Source organism: Pinus tabuliformis, chromosome 2_2, assembly GCF_031772625.1.
Source record: "Pinus tabuliformis cultivar Carrire ecotype Pingquan chromosome 2_2, CPIR1, whole genome shotgun sequence".
NCBI classification, from domain to species: Eukaryota; Viridiplantae; Streptophyta; class Pinopsida; order Pinales; family Pinaceae; genus Pinus; species Pinus tabuliformis.
In genome coordinates, this window is record NC_142300.1 from 1,073,045,111 (window position 1) to 1,073,060,933 (window position 15,823).

General features: G+C 33.4%; 1 long non-coding RNA gene across 2 annotated transcripts; it reads right to left on the bottom strand.

Annotated features, from left to right (window-relative positions):
- Positions 1-913: 913 nt before the first annotated feature.
- On the bottom strand, positions 914-2,010 carry LOC149197108 (uncharacterized). Of its 2 annotated transcripts, none has more exons than XR_016254170.1 (3): positions 1,685-2,002; positions 1,504-1,584; positions 914-1,280 (listed from the first exon to the last, which is right to left on the bottom strand). It is a non-coding gene; the product is annotated as an uncharacterized LOC149197108 (long non-coding RNA). The 2 variants fall into 2 exon arrangements; XR_016254169.1 differs by having other exon boundaries at positions 1,268-1,400; positions 1,685-2,010.
- Between the last annotated feature and the right edge of the window lie 13,813 nt (positions 2,011-15,823).

Here is a 15,823-nt window from a genome sequence, read left to right on the forward strand (position 1 = left end):
AGGCCCAAGGTACTGATTGTAACTGGACAATCCAGTGTCGAGAAAGTGCTCAGGGGAGAGTCTGGCCGTACTTGCCAAATTAGTGGTTGGGAGGAGAGACTTTCAGACAGATAAGTAAAACAGTAAATTCTCTGAAGAACACTTATCCTCTCGGACAGATAAGTAAATATTAAGCTCTCTGATAAATGCATATATTTATAAATTCCAAGCTCTCTAATAAATGCGTATATTTATAAATTCCAGATAGCAAATCAGACAGTCTAACAGTAAACTTTTTAATAATTATCAGACCCATTATCAAATTTTAATTTTTGTATAGATAACCTATACACAGATAAATATATTTATAGACAAATTAACAAGCTTGCAAGAAACTATATGTTCATGAATAGAAAGGCAGACGAAACAATTAAGTAAGATATAATAAATTTCTATAAGTAGAGTACAATTCGGAAAGTAATGCTACCGTAAGATTTATTGATTGTCATAAGTAAGTAAATATTTAAATGCTAAGACAGAGTATAGTCTAAGATGAAACAGTTAAATCACAGCCTCAAACTATAACAAACAACGCATGCGAATGCTACCCTTGTCGAGGGTATTTCCTCTATACATATGTTAATCATGGAAACTATAAAGATCTTATAGAAATCTCGAACCTTATAGCCTGTACTATCATTATTATTTTCCACAGAATTCTGGAAGAAGTTACTATCTATATCATAGAGTTTCTGACCCTACTCTTCATAATCAATAATTCCAGTCGGCCAGCATGATTACTCAAATTGAATACCACAAAAATAGGAGCAGAGAAGCATTGAAAACCTTCATTCGATTATGTAAATTGCAAGCTAGAAAATAGAAACTGGAAAATTCATTAAAGAAACCAAAGATATACACGGTATATGTTAACCGTCGAATAGGTTCAGAATAGTACAGCATCTTGGCCGTGTAGGGAAAATATAAAAATAAATATAAAAGTAATTCTCCCCGGCCCTAGTTGTTCGAGCTAGTAGCTCTATTCAAAACGACAGAACATTTAAGAATTAAATGTGCATTGCTAAAAACCCTTGACACTCTTTCAAATTGACCATTAGAGCTAGTCTTAGTAAGCCAAAGACTGGAGAACGGCGGTTGAGTCTTGGCCCCAACCTCACGAAAAGCTAAATGCATTTTCATGATAGAAGTATATCCAACCTATGTATGATGAAGAAGCATCTGGTGAGGGCGCGACCTTTTTCAGTCTCCGTTTTAAATGAACCAAAGGGCGGGTAGCATACCTGCAAAAAGCACGACCTCTGGTCAGAGACTATGGAAATAAACCTTGAACCTTAAACAAGAAACAAATATTAAGTATGTTCATGTAGGTGAAGAACAATCTTGAAGGTAGAGTCGCCATCCTGTCAAGGAAACCGTGATACCCTGACTCAGTTCATTCAGATTAAATATACCATTATACAAACAATGAAACCACTCGTTCGCGAGACAAGGACTTTCATTTACCTTGGTTAACAACGACTTCAATGAGGCCGACCACCCTGAAGACTAAGCAATCGAGTATTTTCTGAGCGCAAAGGCAAAATGCTTGAATAGAACAACAAATTTCAGTCAGACAATGACCCTTAAACCATCTTCCGAAAAATTAAACGCTGGAAATGACAAATAACTCTAAGGGAAATTTTACCTGTAGTGGTCGAGAGGCGGAGGACTCCAGAGATCATGGTGATAAGAGTTTGAACCCCCTCAGCCATTCACAGAGGTAAGACACTGCAGAGCAGCAAGAATCCAAACCCCAATCGCCAAAATGATTAACCATCAGCCAGAGGGTGCATCATTCAGTTAGGTAAAACCCTAAGTTTTCTTGCACCATCGGATCAACCATAGATCGACGATCAAAAGGACCCCATCTGTGTTATCCCTGTCACATTAATCCGCATTGCTAGAAGTCAGCCCTACGCTTAACGCGTGGCCTAATCTACGGGTCTAGCTGTGAGCCAACCGAGGGTTTGGGAAGGGCGCCATACGATTTAAACACCATTGAAAGATTTGTAGATGGGACTGCCAATTCATGTCATACAACATATTAAATGATAAGGTTAAGAACCATGTGCCATCCGTATCCACGGTTTAATACTTTAATCACCTCAGGATTCGATTGAAACCCTGTTAATTAATTTGATATTGAATGGTGTAGGTTAATATGTTTTTTCTTTAAGAAATTTTCTTTTTATATGTAAATGTTATGAAGTTGGAAATGTATCAAATTATGAAATTGTGAATGTAAAGGAGTTATTAAAATGTTCAACCTCCAAATCCAATCATACTTCATTCTTTTAATATAATTAGAGATCATGTAATATAATATTTTGTTGCCCGTAAGTTTATCCCCGTTCCGGTGCAAACATAGCTACACTCACCACACCATTATATCACATACATATCTGCATTCACCACACCACGATACAACTTTACAATGTAGCTCTCAAAATTCTCATTTTGGATGCTGCCCAACTAGATCCTTCAGATTTACAGGGTTTAAAATATTGGTATTATTTTTTAATAATTGCTCTTTTTGCTTTCCAATTATATATATTCCAAATGTTTGCTCTTTGGTATTTCTCAAAACATAACACGACTTAAATTTTTCTTCATAATCTCTGTTTTTTTTTAATAGAAGAATTATTGAAATCAGAGATATGAAAGTGAGATATTTAACGTATAAATGGTTAAGATTGAGATGACATAATGAAATTATAATATAAATGGTTAAGATTGAGATAGTATAGTCAAATTATAATTAAAACTTTTAAAGATATTAAATCTATTTAATACAATTTTAAAAATGAATTTTTTTAATTCCAATCATTTTTCTTTAATACTATATTCGAATAATAGTTAAAAATAAAAATCTAAAATATATAAAGTTTAGATTTCACCTTTTAGGTATGAGTGTGTAATTTCATTTTAGTGGAAAAAAAAATCAAAAACAAAAAAATACTAAAAACTATTTTGATATTACGAGGAATAAAAGTTGATGGTTAATTTTTTTACATTGAAAAAAAATAATAATAAAATTATATTAATGATAATATTATAAATATTATTATAAAGATCATACATATATTATTAATCACTCATATTATAGATATTATTATTCATATTAGAGATTCAATATATCAATATTATATTATGTTATGTTATATATATGAAATTGATGGATGAAATTAATACAATAAATATGTATTTTTGGATATATGTTGTCAATAGTTTAAGTATATATAGATATAAGTCGCGAATAATTTAAGTGATATTTTCTAGAAAATAATATATATATATATATATATATATATATATATAGTTTTAAGTTAATAATTTTTAAATAAAAGTTATTGTAATAATTTAATTTAATAGATGTTATAATTTAATAATTAATTTATTTTAATATTATAAATAAATCTAAAGGTTATTAATTGTATAAATTGAAGGGATTAGTTATTTGAATGGATAAATATAAATATTGTGAATGAAAAGGATTGATAGGTAAAATTCAATGGATTAATATTATAAATTATTGTCATTAATATTATAAATCGAAGGGATTATTAATATTATAAATGTAAGGGATTCATAAACCAAATAAATTAATATTAAAAAATTAAAGAATTAATATTATAAATCTAAGGGATTAACATAAAACTCAAGCGTTAATATTAAAATCCCAAGGATTAAAAACCCTGGGGATTGTTAATATTACAAATCCAAGTGAGTTATATTAAACCCAAGGGATTAATATTATTAACCCTTGAGATTAATATTATAAACCAAAGGGATCAATATTATAAACCAAAGGGTTTAATACTAAGTCTATGATATTAGAGTTTTATAATCTTAGTTTTATAATATTAAAAATTAATATTGATTTATAATTTATAATATTAGGGTTTATAATATTAATCAATTTCACAATCATCCTTCTAATGTTTATAATTAGTTGGGTTTATAATATTAATCTTAGGGTTTATATTCTTATGGTTTAGTATTGATCCTAAGGTTTATATTATTAATCCTAGGGTTTAGTGTCAATCCCCTGTGTTTATAATCTCTTGGGTCTATAATATTAATATTAAGGTTTATAATGACAGTGTTTATAAAGATTGTCTCAATATGAAAATGAACGATTGTAAACCATGACCAACCATGTTTATTTTAGGGTTTATAGTATTTATCTTAAGGTTTTATACCCTGGGTTTATAATATTTATCTCTTCGTTTTAATATTATTCCTTTGGGTTTATAATCCCTTGGGTTTTTAGTATTAATCCCTTGTGTTTTTAGTATTAATCCCTTGGGTTTATAATATCAATCCCTTGGGTTTATTAATCTAAGGGTTCATATTCCTAGGGTATAATATTATTCATAGGGTTTATAATATTAATCTTTGGGTTCAATATAAATCCATTGGGTTTATAATCATGGTCAACCATGGTCCAACGTCACATTGTGACAAATATTTTCTTAATAAGATAATCAACCATTGTCGCATTGTGACAATGATTGTTTCAATATGAAAATCAACCATGTTCAACCATGTTCCAACGCCTCATTGTGACAAAGATTGTCTCAATATGGAAATCAACCATAGTCAACCATGGTCACATTGTGACAAAGATTGTCTCTTGGTCCAACGTTACATTGTGACAACCATGGTCATCCATGGTCAACCATGGTCCAATGTTGCATTGTGAAAAAGATTGTCTCAATATGAAAATCAACCATGGTCAACCATTGCCCAACGTCGCATTATGACAATGGTTGTCTCAATATGAAAATTAATCACGGTCAACCATAGTCCAACGTCACATTGTGACAAATATTGTGTCAATATGAAAATCAGTCGTGGTCAACCATGCTTATTTTATGGTTTATAATATTTATCTTAGGGCTTCACAGGGTTTCACTCAATGAACCTATGACACATCACATGAGTCTGTGACATACTAAAAAAAACCCTTAATTTGACTACATATTGGAAAATACCTCTAAAAATCACATTATTTAACCCCCTACCAATACTAACTCAATAAACCTTATCAATTAAAAAAACCCCTACTTTCTCTAGATATGGTAAGTATCCAGTTTTTCATTAACATTTTTTATACGCCTTTATGTTTTTTCATTAACTTTGAGCTACATTTTTTATACCTACCAATATAAGAACCATTTAACCCCTATTATATGCTCAATATATTATGTCCTTTTTCCCTCAATATATACCCCCCAATATGAATGCATGTGGTATGGTATTTCCCCCCTAGTGAAGCCCCTGTGTAAGGTTTATACACCTTTGGTTTATAATATTTATCCCTCAAGTTGATATTATTCCCTTAGATTTATAGTCCCTTGGGTTTAACATTATTTCCTTGGGTTTATAATCCCTTGAGTTTATAATATCAATCCCTTGGGTTTATCAATCTAAGGGATCATATTCCTAGAGTATAATATTATTCATAAGGTTTATAATATTAATCATAAGGTTTAATATAAATCCCTTCGGTTTATAATGATGGTCATCCATGCGCAACCATGGTCCTATATCACTTTGTGACAAAGATTGTCTCAATATGAAAATCAACCATGGTCAAATGTCGCATTATGATAAATATTGTCTCAATATGAAAATCAACCATGGTAAAACATGGTCAACCATGGTAAAACATGAACAACTATGTTTATTTTACGGTTTATAGTTTTTATCTTGGGGTTTATATACCTAGGATTTATAATATTAATCTCTTGGGTTTATCCCTTGACTTTATAATCCCTTGGGTTTTTAGTATTAATCCCTTGGGTTTATAACATTGATCCGTTAAGTTTATTAATCTCAGGATTCATTTTCCTAGGGTGTAATATTATTCATAGTGTTTATAATACAAATCCTCGAGTTTAATATAAATCCCTTGGGTTTATAATCATGGTCAACCATGCACATTGTGACAAAGATTTTCTCAATATGAAAAATCCACCATGGTCCAACGTCACAATGTGACAAAGATTGTCTCGATATGAAAACCAATCATCAGTCATGGTCCAACATTGCTTTGTGACAAAGATTGTCTTAATATGAAAATGATCCACTGTCAACCATGTTTATTTTAGGGTTATAATATTTATCTTAGGGTTTATATACCTTGCATTTATAATATTAATCCAGTGGGTTTACAATGAGTTTTAGAATTAATCCATTGGGTTTATAATATTAATCCTAGTGTTTAATATAAATCCCTTGGGTTTACAATCATGGTCAACAATGGTCTAATGTCACATTGTTCCAAATATTTTCCTGAATATGAAAATCAACCATGGTCAACCATGGTCCAACATCGCATTGTGACAAAGATTGTCTCAGTATGAAAATCAACGATGGTAAACCATGGTCTACCATGTTTATATTAGGGTTTATGATATTTATCTTAAGTTTTTTATACCTTTGGTTTATAATATTTATCCCTTTGGTTTAATATTATTCCCTTGGGTTTATAATCTCTTGGGGTGTTAGTATATATCAATCCCTTGGGTTTATAATATCAATCATTTGGGTTTATTAATTTAAGGGTTCATATTCCTAAGGTATAATATTATTCATAGGGTTTATAATATTAATCTTTGGGTTTAATATAAATTCATTGGGTTTATAATCATGGTCAACCATGGTCCAACGTCACATTGTGACAAAGATTTTCTCGATATGAAAATCAACTAATGTCGTATTGTGACAAGGACCATCTGAATATGAAAATCAACCATGTGCCAATGTCACGTTGTGACAAAGATTGTCTCAATATGGAAATCAAACATGGTTAACCATGGTCGATAACCTTGGTCACATTGTGACAAATATTGTCTCTTGGTCCAAAGTCACATTGTGACAAACATGGTCAACCATGGTCCAACGTCGCATTGTGACAAAGATTGTCTCAATATAAAAATAAATCATGGTAAACCATGACCAACCATTGTCCAACGTCATAATGTGACAAATGTTTTCTCAATGTGAAAATCAATCATGGTCAACTATAGTCCAATGTCACATTGTGACAAATATTGTGTCAATATGAAATTCAACCGTGGTCAACCATTGTCAACCATGTTTATTTTAGGGTTTATAATATTTATCTTAGGGTTTATATACCTTGGGTTTATAATATTTATCCCTTGGATTTAATATTATTCCCTTGGGTTTTTAATATTAATCCCTTGGGTTTATAATATCAATCCATTGGGTTTATTAATCTAAGGGTTCATATCCCTAGGGTGTAATATTATTCATAGGGTTTATCATATTAATCTTTGGGTTTATAATCATGGTCAACTATGGTCCAACGTCACATTGTGACAAATATTTTCTCAATATGAAAATCAACCATGGTTCAATGTCACATTGTTACAATGAAAACCAATATGAAAATAAATCATGGTCAACCATATGAAAATCAATCGTGGTCAACTATGGTCTAACATCGCATTGTGACGAAGATTGTCTCAATATGAAAATCAACCATGGTAAACCATGATTGGTTTAGGATTTATAATATTTATCTTTGGATTTATATACCTTGAGCTTATAATATTGATCCATTGTGTTTAATATTATTTCCTTATATTTATAATCCCTTGGGTTTTTAGTATAAATTTCTTGGGTTTACAATATCAATCTCTTAAGTTTATTAATCTAAAAGTTCATATTCGTAGGATATAATATTATTTATAGGGTTTATAATATTTTTCCTTGGATTAAAAATAAATCCACTGAATTTCATTAATTAACAATTATATATATAAATAATAATAATAATAAGTAATTAATTATTATTATGATTTATTAATTAATTATTGATAATGAATTATTATTAATATTTAGTAATTAAAATATCATTAAATTTAATTAGCAATAAAAATAATAATATTAATTATTAATAATAGCAATATTAAATAATAATAATAATAATTATTATTTAGTAATAACAATAATTTTAAAATGAATATAATAGTAATTAAATTAATAATAATAATAATAATATTGATTATAATAGTAATTAAATTAATAATAATAATAACAAGAATAATAATAATAATATTTTTATTAAAATAGTTGTTTTTATATTATTATTATTATTATGTATTTATATAAATATTAATATTAACATGAGACGTATATCATTAAGATTTATTGGTTTTTTTCAACCATATAATTGTGCTAATTATTTCTTAATTTTAAAAATATTTAAAATATTATCTTAACCATTTAAATTATCAATTTAAAATAATTATTTTATTTTAAAATCTATATTTATATAAATCTATAATATTGTATAATAATAATATATACGAATTATGTTTAAAAATTTAAAATTCTATTTTGATGAGACTATCTCACGGGAGAGTCCACAAATTTCTTAATATACCAGAAATGTAATTTAAAAAAAATTTAAATCAAGGCATGCTTAAGAATAGATGAAAATTCATGTTCCACGACCATAAGGATGAGGGAAAATGGCTTTCTTTTCATTCAGTCTCTTCCATTAGTTATATTAACATTTTCTCTTTCATTCATTCAAATTTGAAAGAGGTATTAATTATGATGTTTATACTTATTAAATTTTACAAATTTAAAATAAAATAATGTTTTTTATTATAAATATGAAACACATTTTTTTTTTAATGTTTTTTATTATAAATATGAAAGAAGGAAATTTGTCAAATAAAAAAATTAAATTTATAAAAGAAATTCATAACACCATTTATTTTAGAAATTAATAAGAAAAAAGCAAATAAATATATATCTTAAATGATATTAGCCTCAATTTTATTTAAAAACAATATCGTGCTTATTAACTAATATCAAAACATCCAAACCAATCTCCCTCAAATGTTGAGCTTCATACATGGATTGAGGCTAAACCAAATATTATAACAAGTGTAAATTATAACTTATTTTACATGGTGGTCATCTCATTGACATCATATGCACTTAAAAGTGAAAGCACAATTTCTAAGTTATGTCTTATCAGTGTTATACTCAACCTCTTATCCTATAATAATATTCTTAATATTTATATTATATTATTTAATATTCTCATCTATAAAACTACAACAAATATAACCATAAAAATATAAAAATATAGATAATATGAAAGAAAAATTCTCTTTTAGTTAAAAACACAAACCTATAATAACAAAAATTAAAAATAACATATTCCTTGTAAATAAATTTTAAATAGAATTTCAAAATACATATCTACTTTACACGGATATAAATCTGTACTCTAAACTCCTTTTTAATTATTCTAAAAGAAACATATTCTCATTAGATATAACATTTTACTGAATTTCCAAAAACAAAGCCAAACATATAATGCCAAAATTCTCTTGTTTTGTTTTGGAAAAGTAACATATTCATTTATATAACTTTTTCCATGGATTTTCAAAATATATATCTACTCTCTTTTTCCATGGATTTTCAAAGTATACATCGACTTTATGAGTTTGTTGCCTTTGATTTGACACAATGACTACTTCCCGGTGTTTATCTTTAGGAAGACCCAACTCATACCTAAATAACTTCCCTAAAGATTTTATTTCCATGCTTTGTAATGTTAAAAAATCGAAAACGATTATCATTTTAAACAAGGGGAGTTGCCAAGTAGCAAGTCCTTGCTAATATTTTTTAAAAACTATTATTAAAAACCAATGTACTTAAAATATTATTATTATAAACTATTTTATATTTATGGAAAACGATAAACTATTTTATGTTTATGGAAAAAGATTTAAAGGGTTTTAGGAAAAGAGCATTTTCCTTTATCTAATGGCATGAAGTTTCAATAACCTCAATAAGTTTCAAAATAAAGTTGAAAAATAACTCAAGGGCGATCTAATTAATTCTAAGGGAAATATGATATTAGTTCAACCAAAAATGTAATAGGATTGTAACTCCTCGAAATTCACTGAAAATACTTCTAAGGGGAATTTGATATCAGTTCAACCAGAAATGTAATGGGATTGTAACTCCTTGAAATCCATTGAAAAGACAATGTTAAGGGAGTATACATATGTTCCTTATTCACGAATTAAGACATATTTTTTGTAACATTCTTCCAAATCGTAGCATGAGCATTAAACCACAAGTTTGGTAGGTATCCCTCAAGTTTTGATACCCCTTGGAGGTGGAAAGCTAGCAACAGGGTATACTGATATACACCTTTGATTATAAGGGTTTAAGATAAAATGGAAGATATGAGTATGCAACTAACACCTCGTAGGTCCCTGTGACTATTTGGTTGGCTTGCAGATTTTTCATACTAGGAGTATTGTTGATGTCCTCTTTCGATGACAATGTCTGTCAAGCCAATTCTTGCAAATAAGCTTTGGGCGGTTATGGTTCATCAAGGTGTGTTTTTCGCAGTCAAAAGTTGTTTGGTTACTCCAATTGATGTTCTCGGTGAGAATCTGTTGTAGCAGCTACAACCACCCTCCAAATTTTTTCCTTAGCTTTGTTTTCAAGCCTCCCTACTAACCATCCTCAACAACATGTCTTGCACTATCAAGTACATAAGCTTCAGTGGTTTTCTAGCAGCATAACTACCTGTGCATGAAATCTTATTGCATCCCCCACATAGGCTGCTTCCCCAGACTTGGTTTAGTTGCAGGCTGAACAACTCCCTCAAGAAATTGCGCAATTCTGGAGGGGAACCAACCTTCCCTCTAGAAATTGTGCAATCCTGACTGGCAGCCTGTTGGCCTCAGGAATTGCATAATTCTGCCTGTCAACCTTCCCTGGAAAATCTACGCAATCTGGCCCAGCAGGACTGCTCATCCTAGAAAATGTGCAATCCTGGGCAGCAGTGAGGTATTGAGCCTAGAAATTGCATAATCCTTTTGGGCAGCTAGCCTAGCTTCCTCCTAGAAACTACGCAAAAGCTTCCCTCAATTAGGTAGGTTGTTGCATGTGCCATCGAGTTGAAAGGTTCCACCTGGGATCGAGAAAACTTGACTTGCATGTATGGGCTGCCTTTTCCCAAAATAGCAAAAATCAACATGCAAAAAGAATCCCTAGATTTTAGGGATCTATTTTTAGCAACTGGAGGTTACATGCAAAGATCATTTTAGAATTTTTCCTCCAAGTGTCGCTTTTTCCTAGATTTGTGGCATGCGCATCGAGCCTCAAACTTATTTATTCGATGCTTCATAACTCACTTATTCACATTGATATTGGAGCTCTGACATCCCACAACACATCCAAGAGTCTTTGACACATCCAACTCAATTATTTACAGGTAAGTCCTCTTAACTTGTCTTTTGCAACATTTCTATCACGTTTTGTGTTTTGGCTTGTGTGAGTGTTTTCTGTTTGATTTCTATGAACGCTTGTTGTCATTTGCATGCATATTAGCTTGTACTAGCATCATTTCAGTTTTTGTTAGCATCTCACTGTTGTCGCATGCATGACACTGTTTTGCACGAACGATCGCTGATTCGGTGACTTGCTTCACAAACATGCATGTTGTTCCATTCTCTGAATCTTTCATTCATTGTTTGCATGCACGATCATTCACTCCTACTTACACTCAGTATTGTGATGCATTCACATTTACATTTTCTTTCAATTGCTCGTCAGCGAGTCTGGGCAGCCTTGGCCCAGACTCTGCCTCACCAAGACAGCAATGCGTAATCCTGAGAGGGAAGGATCTACCTTCCTCCCTAAAAATGTGCATTTATTCCGAGTGAATGTCCTCCAGTCTTGAATTGCACAATTCTAAGAGGCAGTGACTACTGGCCTAGAAAATTGCGCAATGCAGTCACTTGGCCTGCAACCCTTGCCAGTTGGAATTGCGCATTGCACAATCCCAGCAGCCAACATGCCAGTATGGATTATGCATTGTGCAATTCCAATAGCCAGCTAGCCTCCCAGCAACCCGGTCTACCTTTTGTGCAGTTTCGAAAGCCAGTCTCCTAGCCTCCCAAACAAAATTGCACAATCCTTGCCAGTCAATCCCCACACATGTTGCATGTCGTTCCTCAAGTTTTCTTTGGTTTTAGCCGACATATTTCTTGCCATGCATGTCGCTATGTCTCCAAACCTAGTAGGTGTTCGTTTGCTTCTCAGCAGTTCAGGATCAATGGCCTCCAAGAGAGTAGGATCAAAGGACACTAATGGAAGTGCAACTGGAGCAGCAGTTGAGTGAGTGTCTACAAGTTTACTGATCTATGAAAACACCAAGTTGATTTTAGACAAGGACATCAAGCAGAAATGGTAAGTGGTCAATGATGCATTTTCAGGCACATTCGGGGAAGACCTCGAAGACCGGCAAGTCTATGTGAACATCCAGAAGTCCGGTTTTCATCGGATTGCATGCAGGTATTCCATGTTCCCATGCGCGGACATGATACATTGGATCATCTTGCACATTGATCCCGAGAGGATGAAATTGAGCAGTGTCAGCGAGACGAAGATTGCTACATTCAGGGCACAGGATTATGAATAGATTCATCATACATTGAAGCTAGTGGTCACCATGGAAACACCCTTCAGCATACCCAACAACAATTCCAACTTGAGAGATATCTTGAAGAACTAGGTGAAGGAGCCGACCAAATTCAAAATGACACCCAACCAGATCTACAAGACGAAGATAATGTGGAAGGCGTATCAACACTTGGTCATCTTTGCATGTTGCTTATATGGCCAAGAGAGCACGGAGACCTTCCCGCAGAGTTGGGTGATCGCGTTGGACCAACTGGCCAGTGAAGGTAAAGCATGCAATCAATCCGACATGTTAGCTCACAGGTTGAAGGAACAGGTAACAAGAGCTCGATAGCCGCCCAAAGGTCAGCAAGCAGAAATTTACATGTCCTCTTACATATTGGATGTAATTTGTGCCTGTCAGGAGTTCCCGGGCTTGATTTTGGGTGTGGAGCCTGATTATGTTCTTTATTTAGAGGTATCATCACATAGGACTCCAGTTCATAAGGTGGGGGAAACACCACCCGTAAATGTGCACCACCAGGGGGGTCCAGGAGGGGGTGGCGACGATTATTTGGAGCCCCCCCTGGTGAGGGATTGGGGGCAGCGCCCCCGAAGCTGAAAATAGATGTAAAATTTCCTTATAGAATGTTATAATTTAGTAGTCAATCTGGGCCGTTCATTAGGTGGAGATTTGACAGTAGAAGTTATGTTTAATTTAATTTTTTTTTGCCTAGAAGGCAACCCCTCACTATATATGAGGGAATTGTATTGCGTCTATGTAGATCTGTATTTTGAGCGAGAAAGAGAGAGGAGATGGTGCGAGAGAGAAGCGGGAATTATAGCAGATCTTCTGTAGGTTGTATCTCTTCATTTTGCTGGATAATATAAAAGGAAGGACTAGCTATTTCTTCGTGGACGTAGCCCAAATTGTGTGAACCAGGTATATCTGTGTCTCTCTTGTTTTATGTATTTTCTGTGTTTATATTTCTACAATAATTTTATGTGTTCCATTGCTCTGTAATGTATAATTTTCTAACACTTGAAATGGGCATGGACATTGGTGGAGACCTCTGTGAATAGTTATTGTAAAATGTTGTCCGAATGCAGCTTTAAAGGAGTTATCACATAGCTGGCCGATCATTTTGTCACCCTGGTGTACAAGATGATATTTGAATAGGATCCACCTTGCATGTCGAAGGAAGAAATGGAGGCACTAATCGATATCGCACATTGGTATGCCTCACCGTCTAACACCTTGATACAGATGTACAATGCAGAGAAAGCTCTAGTTCTATCGAAGTTTTCCTTGGACAAGCTCATCATTCAGGAAGTATCATACCACATCTCGGCAGGACTATCATCTAGGCTGCATGGGAAGAATAAAGCAACTTGGCCTGCTCTTCCTTTCCAGATTGGGTTATACAAGATACAGAATTTCAAGCATGCGTATGTCGAAGCAGAGGAGATCAATAAATATCCATTCGACGTCCGAAGCTACAATCCGTATGACCCACATTGTCTTGTAAAGGATCATTGCACGAGAGTATAGTTTCAGTGGATCCATAGGGCATGTCATTGGGCGGAGGAATACCCATGGAGATATTGTTACAACTTCTCCATGCCCAATGAACCGGTTGACATCGTTGTGGAATGGTCAATGAAACAATGTGAAGCAGCATCCTGGAGAGCACCAACAACAACAACAGCAGAGGTAAACATACCGGCACGCGACAAAGACAATAATCTATTGCAGACAGTTACCAAAGAATGCTTAATTTCATTAAAAGAGTAATCTAATGAAAAGGAATCAATCTGCAAAGGAAAGCACTAACTATGTTGTACCAGAGAACAAGACCCTATTCCCAAAGCAGGAATCTTCAGCACTTGTTTCTGATTACCATTCTTTCCAACTCACTCTGTAAACTCAATTGCCAATGAAGCACTCATGAATTAACTGTAGATGAATTAAATAATGCAACAATCAATTGGAAAAACAGAGTTCAGCAATAATGCATAAGCAATATTCAGTAAACAGAACTTTTAACAAAGTATGGATAAGAAACACACTTAACACACTTGTTATAGACATTTTTGTGCCTTGCATCACTGAGCATGAAATGTCAATAATCAAGGGATCCAAAGTCCCTAAACATGTTGTTCCTACCCCTAGAGGAACAAGGCCAGCAAACCACAGCACTTAACAAAAGTTCTCCACTTGAAAACACTCAAAAACAAGGCAATTCTGGATCATGTCAACTGCTCCACTGAGCATCTGCGCTGAATGTCAACTGCTCCACTGTCTACCTGCATTGAATGTCAACTGCAAAGAAGGCTACCTGCGCTGAGCGAGTTTGGACAAGTGGCAGAGTCATTTCTCAAGGTGTCAATGCCCAGGAAGCTTCCAAAATGACACTTGGATCAGGGAATTCGACTGGTGATGAGTAAGAGGTTCCAAATCTCCAAGTGGAAGCAAGAACCTCCAAGTGGACTCAAGAACTGAAGTGGGAGAGGACACTAGTCAGTCTCAGACCAGTCTCAAGCTGACTCATCCTCTCTCCAATAACCCTATATATAGATCTCTTCTACATGAGATTTGGGGGGCTGGAATTTGGTATTTGCAAAGAATTGCTGTTGGTTTGTGGCTAGAAACATTGGGTGTGTTATGCTTTGAAGGGAGCTGAAGAAGGAATTCCATTCTGCTGGGAAGGAGATGCTGGGTTGGAGCCCTATGGGTTGTATCTCTTCCTGAACCCTGTTACTTTCAATAAAGCTATCTTGATTCTTTCCTATATGCTGGTGTATTTGGTATGATTGCATTAGTATATTTGATTTACTTCTAATCCTGAATCATTTATGAATATGTACATTTGCCTTTGTATTGTGTTCTTCTTTTGTCGCAAGTAGCTGTTCTCTTGTCACAGGTAGCTGTTCTCTTGTGACCTCGTGGGATTCAAGTAGCTGTTCTCTTGAGCAAGCGAGGAGACGAGTAGATGTGGACACACAAAGAGAAGAGGATCTAGATCGAGGGACAACCGAAAGACAACGGTAAGTCTGCCGATCTCCCCTCTTTCACATTTCATAAAGGAAGAAATCATAATAGCTGTATTCGTTTGTTGCTAAGGCGCTGTCACACCTTAGGTGGATAGGATCGTCCTACATAGGCATTTTTCCCCACAACAAATTGGTGACTCCTCTGGGGAAGAACTTGTTTATTCATTTCATTTGTGTTTCCGTCATTTGTTTACTTCATAGACTTGACAGCAACTCTTGAACTGCATCTTTCCCGGATGCAAAGTAAAAG